Here is a 9,807-nt window from a genome sequence, read left to right as displayed (position 1 = left end):
TGCATGCAAAGTGATCTATTAGGTATTTATTGAAAATAGTATTGCAAAGCACAAATGTGCATTTATTTTTTTCAGGAAGGTCATTTTTTAAAACATCCTTTGTAGCTGCTTCACTGACGTCCAGGGGTTTTTGCAATCCACACGGCACAGATTTTTTTGATTATGTAGATTTTTTTTTTTTCCTCCTCTATTGCAGTTTCATATGCAAAGCATGCATCAGCCACATCCATGCTATCTCCTAAAGCAGTCATTCTGAAACCCAATCTGGGGACAGTGCAGACTAAATAAAATTTCATTTTGATTTGGCCTCCTGCTGAGAATGGGACTGCTTTGTTTCAGCCGACAGAACCAGCAAGCCAGAAAGGTATGTCCTGTTTTGCATGGCTGATGGTGTGACTTGAGGATCACAATCAGCCCGTTCATGCTCTCAGGGTTCGGCATCTCATCCACATCCTGTACTGTCTTTCTCTTTTCCTTGCCATTTGCTTTCCTTCTGTGCCGCCTGCCGTCTACCTGCAGGGCAAAGCTATGGCAGACCCTCACACTATTGTTTACTTTGGCATATGTTTAATAGCTGCATGGCTGTTTCAGGGTAGGGTTTGTCTATTCCCCCCCCACCCCTTCTCTCCCGCCCCCTTCCCCCTTCGCCTTTGTTTTTTCCCTTCCCTATCCACATTCACTTTCTTTATTTTCTAGGTGTTGAATACACAAATACTGACTTAACAGAAAATTATGTAAGTACCGCTTGCAGTGCTTCAGAGATTTTACTAGGAGATCTGTAATGCAGAATTTTATTGTGAATCTCAGGAAACATTTAACAGCTTTGAAGGACTTCAGTTTTCATAGCCCTTTAGAGATGTTTAGGCAGAAAAGCAGTCACGCACTACAGTTAGTAGGAAAAAAAATAAAAACACTCTTAAGAAGGGGTCTGGCTGCTTTGCCATCTTCACGTGCCTTGCAGTTACAGCTGCAGTGTTTGGCATGGGGAATATCAGTAAATATTTCTTTATCTAAATATTAGTATTTATCTCACAGCCAGTTTGCATTACAAGAGAGAATGTACAGAACTTTCCTTGCTGCTGCATGCTCCATCATAACGGAGGAGGTGCTGGCACTGGGGGGTGACCTCTGTTTTAGCCTCTGGACCATCTTTTAGACAGGGCACAAGGGCCTCTGAAAGACTCCTTATGATACAAACTTACTCCTCAAAAGTTTATTTCTCTGATAAAGCTGTGCTATCCCCTGTCTGTGATTATTTTTTGGGGGGGGGGGGAAAGTTTTTAATGTGAAATAAAATTAGCATAAAATTTACCTCAAACAAAGGACAGATTTTAGTTTTGCTTACAGTTTTTTTTAATATGGATAATGTCCTGTTTTCTTAGTAAGGTAGACTAGAATTATAACTCCAAAGAAAAATTCAATTCTTAACAAAATAAAAATTAAAAACTAGCATGTTTTATAGAGTACTGACATCATATGCAAATTTATATTTTCATGGTGATTTACAAACACAAAATTATGATTTTTGTGTGCAACATGACTTTGTGCTGGGTGATATTAGTAACAGCAAGTTATTCAGCAAAGTCTTATGGAATGTAGATGGTCAATTGCAACACTCTCTGCATAGCTGAGCAACTTTTCTTCCCACCTTTTATAGGTTACTTCAACTCCACACCTTTCACTAGTTTCTGAATCTGCAAAATGACCAAGGATGCAGGCCTATGGCAAAACCACACATATCCTTGCATGGCAGAGTTTTGTGACTTGAGAATTCTCTTTCTTCCTAGCTTGGTTAATTAAAAAATTAAAAAAAAAGAAAAATAAAAATTAAAAAAAAAAAAAAAAAAAATATGTGAGTTGGGGAATGAAGGCAGATCCAACCAAAGTTTGGAGGAAAAGAGGTAAAAATAAGTTTACTCATTGGCCTCCATGTAAGGGAGGGTATGCCAAAGCTGAGTTTCAGCTACATCCATTCACCTTGATAAACCACTGCAGGATTTTCTGTACCTGGCAGGATCCAGCCCTGCATGTTTTGTTATTCAGAGATATTTATAAAGTCAAAGGGAGGTCAGGAAAAACTTAAAGAAGCTATCTGTAGTGATGTCACATTTTCTTTAAAAAAATTGAGGTTGTAGAGAAACTACAAAGCAGCTAAATTTATAAGAAACAAGAGCTACAGCTTTTTAAAAATATATCAGTTCTGTGGGATTTCACTCAGTATCTCTAATCCTCCTGCTTCACCCCTCAGGTATGATTGGGAAGTTTTCCAGGTTACCACTTCTGCATGTTAATCAGAGTTTACAAAAATGAGTTCCAACTTTATATTTACCATAATTTCATTTTAACAAATAAATACAAGATTTAAGAGAAGCTAAAATCAGTATTTTATGACAGAATTTCCCAGTTTATTTATGTCAGAACTCAGAGTTCTGGCAAGATTTTTGTTCCACAGAGTATTTTACATTATGATGATAGCTGAATTGAAATTAAAAATAGATTAATTAAATGTTTACATATGTATGAGTTGCAAATATATGACATTTTTTATGTGAAATATTTAGGGACATTAACAGAAGTATTGTGTCTTTATTTGTGGGGATGTACTACTTTTTATACTAGTGATATTCATTATGATAAAGTAATCTTAACTCCAGAATGTGCTTACTGTTCTGGATAGCTTTTTTATTAATTATCTAACTGTTGTATTTAACCAGGAATTCATGCAAACTTTATTCTGGTGCTCTTAGGAAATCAGAGTTCCTTTTTTAGATTGGTTTATTAGAGCTATATCTTGCAGTCATGTTCTGGATAACTAAAAGAAGTGAGTGGGTTTTGGAAGCTAGTTTTGCATTTATCACTTCCACAGAAAGAAAAATGTAAAAATATCAGCCCAAAGTCTAGAAACAAAGACTTCATTCTTTCATAGACATATAAGGTTGCTGTCAGTGGACTTCTTGGAGCTCTTTCTTCTATAACCTATCTGTAATTCACTATAATTGGGAAAAAAAAAAAAAAACAAAAAAAAAAAAAAAAAACAAAAAAAAAAAACAACAACAACCAAACAAACCAAACCCAATAAACCAAAGCAAACCGAACCAAAAACCAAGTTCTCGGGCATGTAATAGATTTATTTTACATATACATGTATGCAAATTGGCTCCACGATGCTACGTACATATATATATATGTATAAATGTCTTTGTACAAATCCAGAGAATGAGAGAGAGAGGGATGAAGGACTCTGTCCAAAGATCCTGGGACCCTTCAATGTCGCATGGACAAGTGTTGCTACTGTGACAAAATCCTGTATGACCTGTGCATTTGCTGATCTCCAGCCTATCTGAGTTTCTCAGAAACTTCACAGCTGATTGTCTCAGGAAATTCTGGAACCAGTTCATGGTTGTCCAATGTTAGTATCTGCTTAAAAACTGGCTGAGGTCAGTAGGATCACACATGAAAATCTGACTACAAGATCAGGACCTAAAGTTTTGATAGTAGCCCTTTGGCCGAGCGAAAACTAACTAACAAACTTGGGGAAAAAGGTGGCAGAATTCTGTCATAACACTGGACTTGGAACCTGCCAGCAGAATTAATAGGCAGCTCATTCTCATTGAACTAAAACTCCTCATACTGATTTCTTGCTTTATACACCTGATTTGACCAACACCAATAAAAAACGTCTAAAAAACTGGGAGAAGATACTATAAAATTGCATCTCAAAGGGCAATTGACTAGCAGCAGATACTATAAAATTATATATCAAAGGAAAGCAGTAATATCCTGTCAGCAAGTATGAGCATAGGAAACCATTGTGCTCACAGTCGTATAGGGTTAAGGAGCAGAATTTCTTTACTCTTGGGATATTTTTACCCAATCTCCTTAGATATAATAAAAGCTAAACTCAAAGCTAGATCTTTTTTTTTTTTAAGAGAAAAGTTAATCACAGACTTACTGATGAAGTTCACCAAAGTAACAAAATGTTAAAAAAATTAATGCCATTGCTTCGCCCTTCATTTGAAAATGTTTCAGGCTTACAGAAAGTTGCATTTCTTGTTCACAAAAAAGCAGAGCAGGGCTTTCTTAGCTTTAAGGATGTATTCTCTACTACAGAAGGTATTCTTCCTATAATTATTGTTTTAAATAAAAATTTAATAAAACAATCTCAGAAGCCGATCAAATGTCTGAGTGTAAATTAAAAATGAGCTTTGGACCAAAGCTAAAACAACAGAGACAACAAGCTGACATTAAGTTTTTTTAGGAGTAGAGGCAGAATGAAAGCTTAGCCCAGCAGCTACTGAGAAATCTAATATTTCCTGAGTAGGGAGAGAAGAAAGTTTGGAAACTGTAGGAAAACATGGACCAGAAAATCATGTTATTTCTAACCTATACACACCACTGGGATTTCCACCACTGGGATGACCTTCTCAGAAAAAAGCTACACCCAGGTAAACTGCTTCTAAGAAGTACATTTTGACAGATATTCAAAAAACAGATATGCTGGCAATGCACATCTTGAAAGATTTTCTAAACAAAAATGTATAATGGCCTCCCATGTAACTGGGAATATAAATGTGTCAAATGTTACTGATTACATTAAAAATAAAATAGAAAATGTGTATTAGTCAACTATTTATCAGTCTTTTCTTATTAAACCTTGAAAGAATATTTTTGTCTACAAAATAAGGGTTAGATGGAAGAAATTACTAGTGAATGTCTAATGGGTGTTATATAGACCAGAAATGGATTACAGATTAATAGAAGAATCCTCTCCTTCATTAAGTGTTCTTTACTCGATGGGGGTGGAGAAGGTTAGGTTACAGCAGCATTATGTCCTCACAATAAAAATACATTTAATCTCCTAGTGTCTACTGCAATTGGTAATTCATTGTATATAATTTTCTTTATTTTTGAAACCCTCTCCATCCACCAGCTGTCTGACAAAAACAAGCATGAAACATTCTGAAAATAAACTTTTGAAATTATTTGCATTCAATGGGAAAATTCCACTACTAAAAGAGTATTCATTAACTTTTTCTAGTGATGGACAAATCTCAGAAGATTCAGATGGTTGTATCAGACATGTATAACAATATCAATGTTTGTCTACAGTGTTTCAAAAAATTGTCTCTGTCCTCATTTTATCTAGGAACCTCCAAATAATCAGAATTTTAGCTGTTCATTAATGATGTCTAGTTTTACTTCTGCCCCCTCCTCAGGTTCCTTTACTTCATCAAGCAGAGCAATATTTCCTCATGGGTGACAGACTACATTTCAGAGGAAATTAATTCCTTTTGCAATACATGTTTCTTCCAGAAGTAACCCACAAAATCTTGATGAAGAAAGCAGCAACAGGAGGTACTAAGAAACATTTTCTTCCATAGGTTTCTTTGGTTGGCTGGTTGGTTGGTTGGTTGGTTGTTTTTCTTCTCTCTCCCCTGAATAAAAATTTGCCTAGGTATGTGTAGTGTTCTTACTTCTGTGTAGGTACCAAAAGGTGATTTTTGCACCTTAAAATGGGAACAAGAGAGGAAAAGCCACCGGAATATTTACAGTATTCTTACAATCTCTCCTTTTTTTCAAATGGGAAATCCAAAGTAAACCAACCATCACAACAAAACAAAACAAAAAATATTACCCAATAATTCCTCTAAAGGATATGGCTAAATAAGATCTAACACTGTCTCAGTTCTTTTGGTCATACTGTAAATTATAAATAGATTTTTATCTAATAGAACTGAAACCTTGGAGCTATTTTTAGTGGGTTGAGGGGGAGAGAAGGGATCTGATTTTCTGCGATTCTTCTCGCTCTCTTTTTTTTTTTTTTTTAATTAAGACATTCAGTTGAAGTCCAAATTTGCACTTTAGGGAGGTAAGACAAAAAGACTAAAAGATGTTTTAGTAGGATCAGCTAAACTGGCAAAATAGATCTGGGTGTTAGCAGGTTAAGAATGATAACTCACCTTAAGGTCCCTAAAAATAGAAGTGAAAGAAGCACATCAGTAGTGAAGAGCAAGGGGGCCAGAACAAAATTCTAAAGATCCCCATAATTAACTGGCAGAGGGTCATATGAACACTTATTAAAATGCAACAAAGCACAACGGGGTGTCTCAAAGATGAAGTTTCAATCTCAGCTGTGAATTTCTTGGTTTTCTCAGCTCTAGCCAGGCCTGCCATGTTATTCTAATAAGTACTTTTCTCTACATAATACCTTTGAGAATTTGGGGAGAATATTTATATTAAAGGGTTAAGAGGACAGTTTATAGACAATTCAGGGGACAAGACTCCTTAGAAAGTATAGGAAGAATGATATTATGGTGATATTTTAAGATGCATCTGTATCTGATATTGGAATGCTGTGAGACCAATGCATCGATTTACCTTCTGGTTTCAAAGGCAACATTAAGTGTTCAGTAAGAAATGGTGTTTCCCAGAGAAATATCCCTATCTTACCCTAATGCTGCTAAATACTATACATTGTCAAATCCTCCTTTTACAGTGTGAATACAATATTCTTTAGCTGCCCCTGTCAAATAATTTCAATGAGGAAAAATATATGTCCAGGCAGCAAAAGAAAAAAAAATTTTAAATAATTTTATTATTTTCTTGGACATAAATATTGCTTTTTTAGCACAAACCACACTGTGTCTTAAACATAAAGTCCATCTAATTTCACTGACTTTAACACCATTCTAATTTGGCTGATCTCTTTTGAGTTTGGATTAAAAAGTGTTGCTGGAATTGGTTGATTAAAGATAACTGAAGCCAGAGAGAGTTGTGGGAACCTCTGAGACGCAGGAGATCTGAAGGGGACAGGACAAAGGTAGGGCAGGAGGAGGATGAATACTTCCTCACTTTTAAGAGCAGAGGGAAAATTGCACTTCATTTCCTAACACTCAGACACGTTGTATGCTATATGTTTGATATATTGGCTATTGAAAGTTTTTGGAATGGAGTATAGCCCAGGGTACATTGTTACATCATGATTTACAGGTGTTTTGTCATATCATAATATGTTGGCAAAGCTGAAGAATATTATGAGTAGCTGATCTGGCTGAAGTCCTGAAATTCACTGCTTCATAGCAGTGTAAGTTTCTTAGGGTATTTAAGACCAGCAGGCCTTTCTTTATCCCAGGAGTATTTTGAAGTGCAGTACTGTTTATCTGCCCATATGTAGGAGGAGTTTTTTGGTTTTGTTTTTTTTTCTTTTCTTTTTTTCTTTAATAAGTAAGATTATGGCATCTAGGATTTTGTAATTCCTTCATATATTATTTAAGTTTTCTTTACATATGTGCATACCCCCACACACATATTTACCACTTGGAGGACAAGTTGGATAAAGCAGAAGTGTAATATCACACCTCCGCTCTCCCGAATGAAGGACTGGCCGTCAGCAGATACCCAAAATGCTATTTACTCGCTGGAACACAAAGAGCAAAATGCTCTAGAGGCAGCTGTCAATAATCTGGCCTCAGATCCTCATTGCTGGGTGACTCCTAGTTCTCTTGCAGTCACAACGCAAGCAGCAGTATTGTGGTACACTGACAAACAGGATCCTAATCTTCCAAAACCCTACCTTCCCTACCCATTATGTTAAAAGGCATTCAAGTAAACTCTGCCCCCAAATGTCTAACCGCAGCCCATGATGAATGTGGTGTGCAGTTTTCTAGTGGGAAAAGTAGGGGTTGTAAGTTGTTTAAAATGGGCTGGTTTTTGCTTCAGTGAAGGAGGAAGTGAACTAGGAGAATAGGAGGAAATGAGAGAAACAGTCATGAAAAGGGTCCCAAAACAAAGCAGAGACAAAAAGCCTTGGGAGATAGAATTGATTATGTGTGTTAAAATAAAAGAAATCTAGTGAAGGGAAACTTTTTGCTCTAACTTCTCATATGATTAAGGGGACAGAATTTTGTGCAGTCTTTCTACCAGGTTTGCATCAAAGGTTATACTGCACTTGTTTTGGCCAGTCCTCAAAGGCTGCCGGCCTACGGGAACACGAGTATTTGGGAATCCACTTGAACCAGAGATTCACAAACACCTCTCTGAAATTCACCTCTTCTCTATATCACTTGTGCATTTTCTGATCAAAAGAGAGATCTTCTGCTCACCCTTCTGCTTCTTTCTGTGAATCTTTCTCATCTTTGCTTCAGGTTATCTAAGAAGGATGCAATTAAAGAAGAAAGAGGAAAGAGACAAGTCCTTGAGCGGTTCTGCTAAGCACAAGAACCACAGGTGCGGTTGCAGCATGAGGCTCATGAAATCAACATTCATTACTTCACGTGGGTGGAGTGGATTTCATGTCAGTTTGCTCTCAGAGTTTCCAAAAGCACATTAGAAACCAAGAAAGATTCTCTTATCATGGAGTGGTTCCTGAAATTAGTATTGTAATAAAAGCACCTTCCTGAGTCAAGATTCTGGAAAGTCTGTCAATTTTGTTTGCAACCCTAGAATAGGGCAATCTTACCTAATTTCCTTGAGTAGAGATGCAGATTTCCTCCAATATTTTCAGTTTCCCCTGATTCTCTGGTTGTATTCTACCTTCATATGAGACAACAGAATATCCTTCACACTACTTTCATCAAAAAGCTCATTATCTCCTAATCCTCTGCTGGTCCTCACCAGTATCTCAGCTCTAGATATATTTATACACGTTGGTTTTCATTGATCCTAACCTACTTTTTTTTGCCTAGGTTTTCTCTCCACAGTGCCCAATGATGCCTTTGATAGTCACGTTCTTTGAAAATCCATTATGCATTTAAAAAATTTGAATCCCCAACCCTGCAAAATGACTGATATGTTCTCCTGTTCTAAGCAAAACTCATGGACAGTAATGATTTTGTCAGTATTTCAAGGCATTCACAATTCATAAAGATAAAGCAACGAGCTACCACATAGAAATCTTGGAAAAACAGCCCCTTGTTATGCACAGGCGACCTGTATAGCACTATGATCTGTAGACCCAGTGATCCTAGACAAACTTGTTATGTCAGACATGGACCACATACCCTCTCTGCCATGGTAGCCTGACTTCTTTGATCTCCGAGGCAAATCACAATTTTCCTGCAAGGAATAGGTAAATCTTAGTTGAAGCTCTTCCTCTAGCCCAGGTTTATTCATAGAAAGAGAGAAACTATAACACACGAGCCATGCCATGTGGCAGGCGCAGGGCATTAAAGATAAGTGGAAGTCTTGACTGAGTACGAGTCTCCCATAAGGCATGCTTTCCTGAAAAATTCCTTTCTCTTGGCTGTTTTCCATCCCCATAATCTCTGCTTCAGTCTGCAGAAGAATTCAAAGCACTGTTTGTCTTTCAAGCCAGAAAGAAGTCCACAATGCAAACTCTCAATAACTGGTTTGTCAAAGCACAGAACCCCTCCTCTGAGATTTCAGGTTCCTTCCTGTCCTCCTGGAGCACAAATTCACCAGCATCCCATCTATTCAGTTTGCACTGAGCAACTTCCTAGCAGATGCTTGTAAGTAGAAGGAGAACAATCCTGGGAAAGTCATCCAGAGGGCTTGGCTACTTCACAGAAGGAAATTTCCAGGGAGAATTAATTTCCTGGTCCTTTTCCTGTCAGTCAAACAGGATTCCCTCAGCAATAGCATATCACCTCCCCACACTGAAATGAGGGTGCATATTTTTGGAAGGTCCATTAAACTTGCTTTTCATTAATGGCTTTCATTAGTGGCTGGTCTCTGTAGCTCTCACACAAACAATTTCTCGCTATCTATTCATATTATATAGAACAACTTAGAAACACAGGAAACAGGACTTTCTTCATCAGTTAGTCCATCTAAATAGCAGGACCTTGA

The 9,807-nt window shown here is 37.1% G+C and overlaps 1 long non-coding RNA gene across 2 annotated transcripts in view; it reads left to right on the top strand.

Annotated features, from left to right (window-relative positions):
* The first annotated feature begins 204 nt into the window (after positions 1-204).
* Positions 205-9,807, top strand: part of LOC128784823 (uncharacterized) — a 106,097-nt gene continuing 96,494 nt past the window's right edge. Inside the window, exons 1-3 of one of the 2 annotated variants that reach the window (XR_008429633.1) lie at positions 205-364; positions 697-734; positions 8,145-8,272. This is a non-coding gene — a long non-coding RNA (uncharacterized LOC128784823). Of the gene's footprint in view, positions 365-696; positions 735-8,144; positions 8,273-9,807 lie in introns of those variants that run through there. The other variant, XR_008429634.1, reaches the window with a different exon arrangement.

The sequence above is a fragment of the Vidua chalybeata genome, chromosome 2, assembly GCF_026979565.1.
Source record: "Vidua chalybeata isolate OUT-0048 chromosome 2, bVidCha1 merged haplotype, whole genome shotgun sequence".
NCBI classification, from domain to species: Eukaryota; Metazoa; Chordata; class Aves; order Passeriformes; family Viduidae; genus Vidua; species Vidua chalybeata.
The sequence above is the reverse complement of the archived record's forward strand: the minus strand, read 5'-3'. Positions and strand labels throughout refer to the sequence as shown.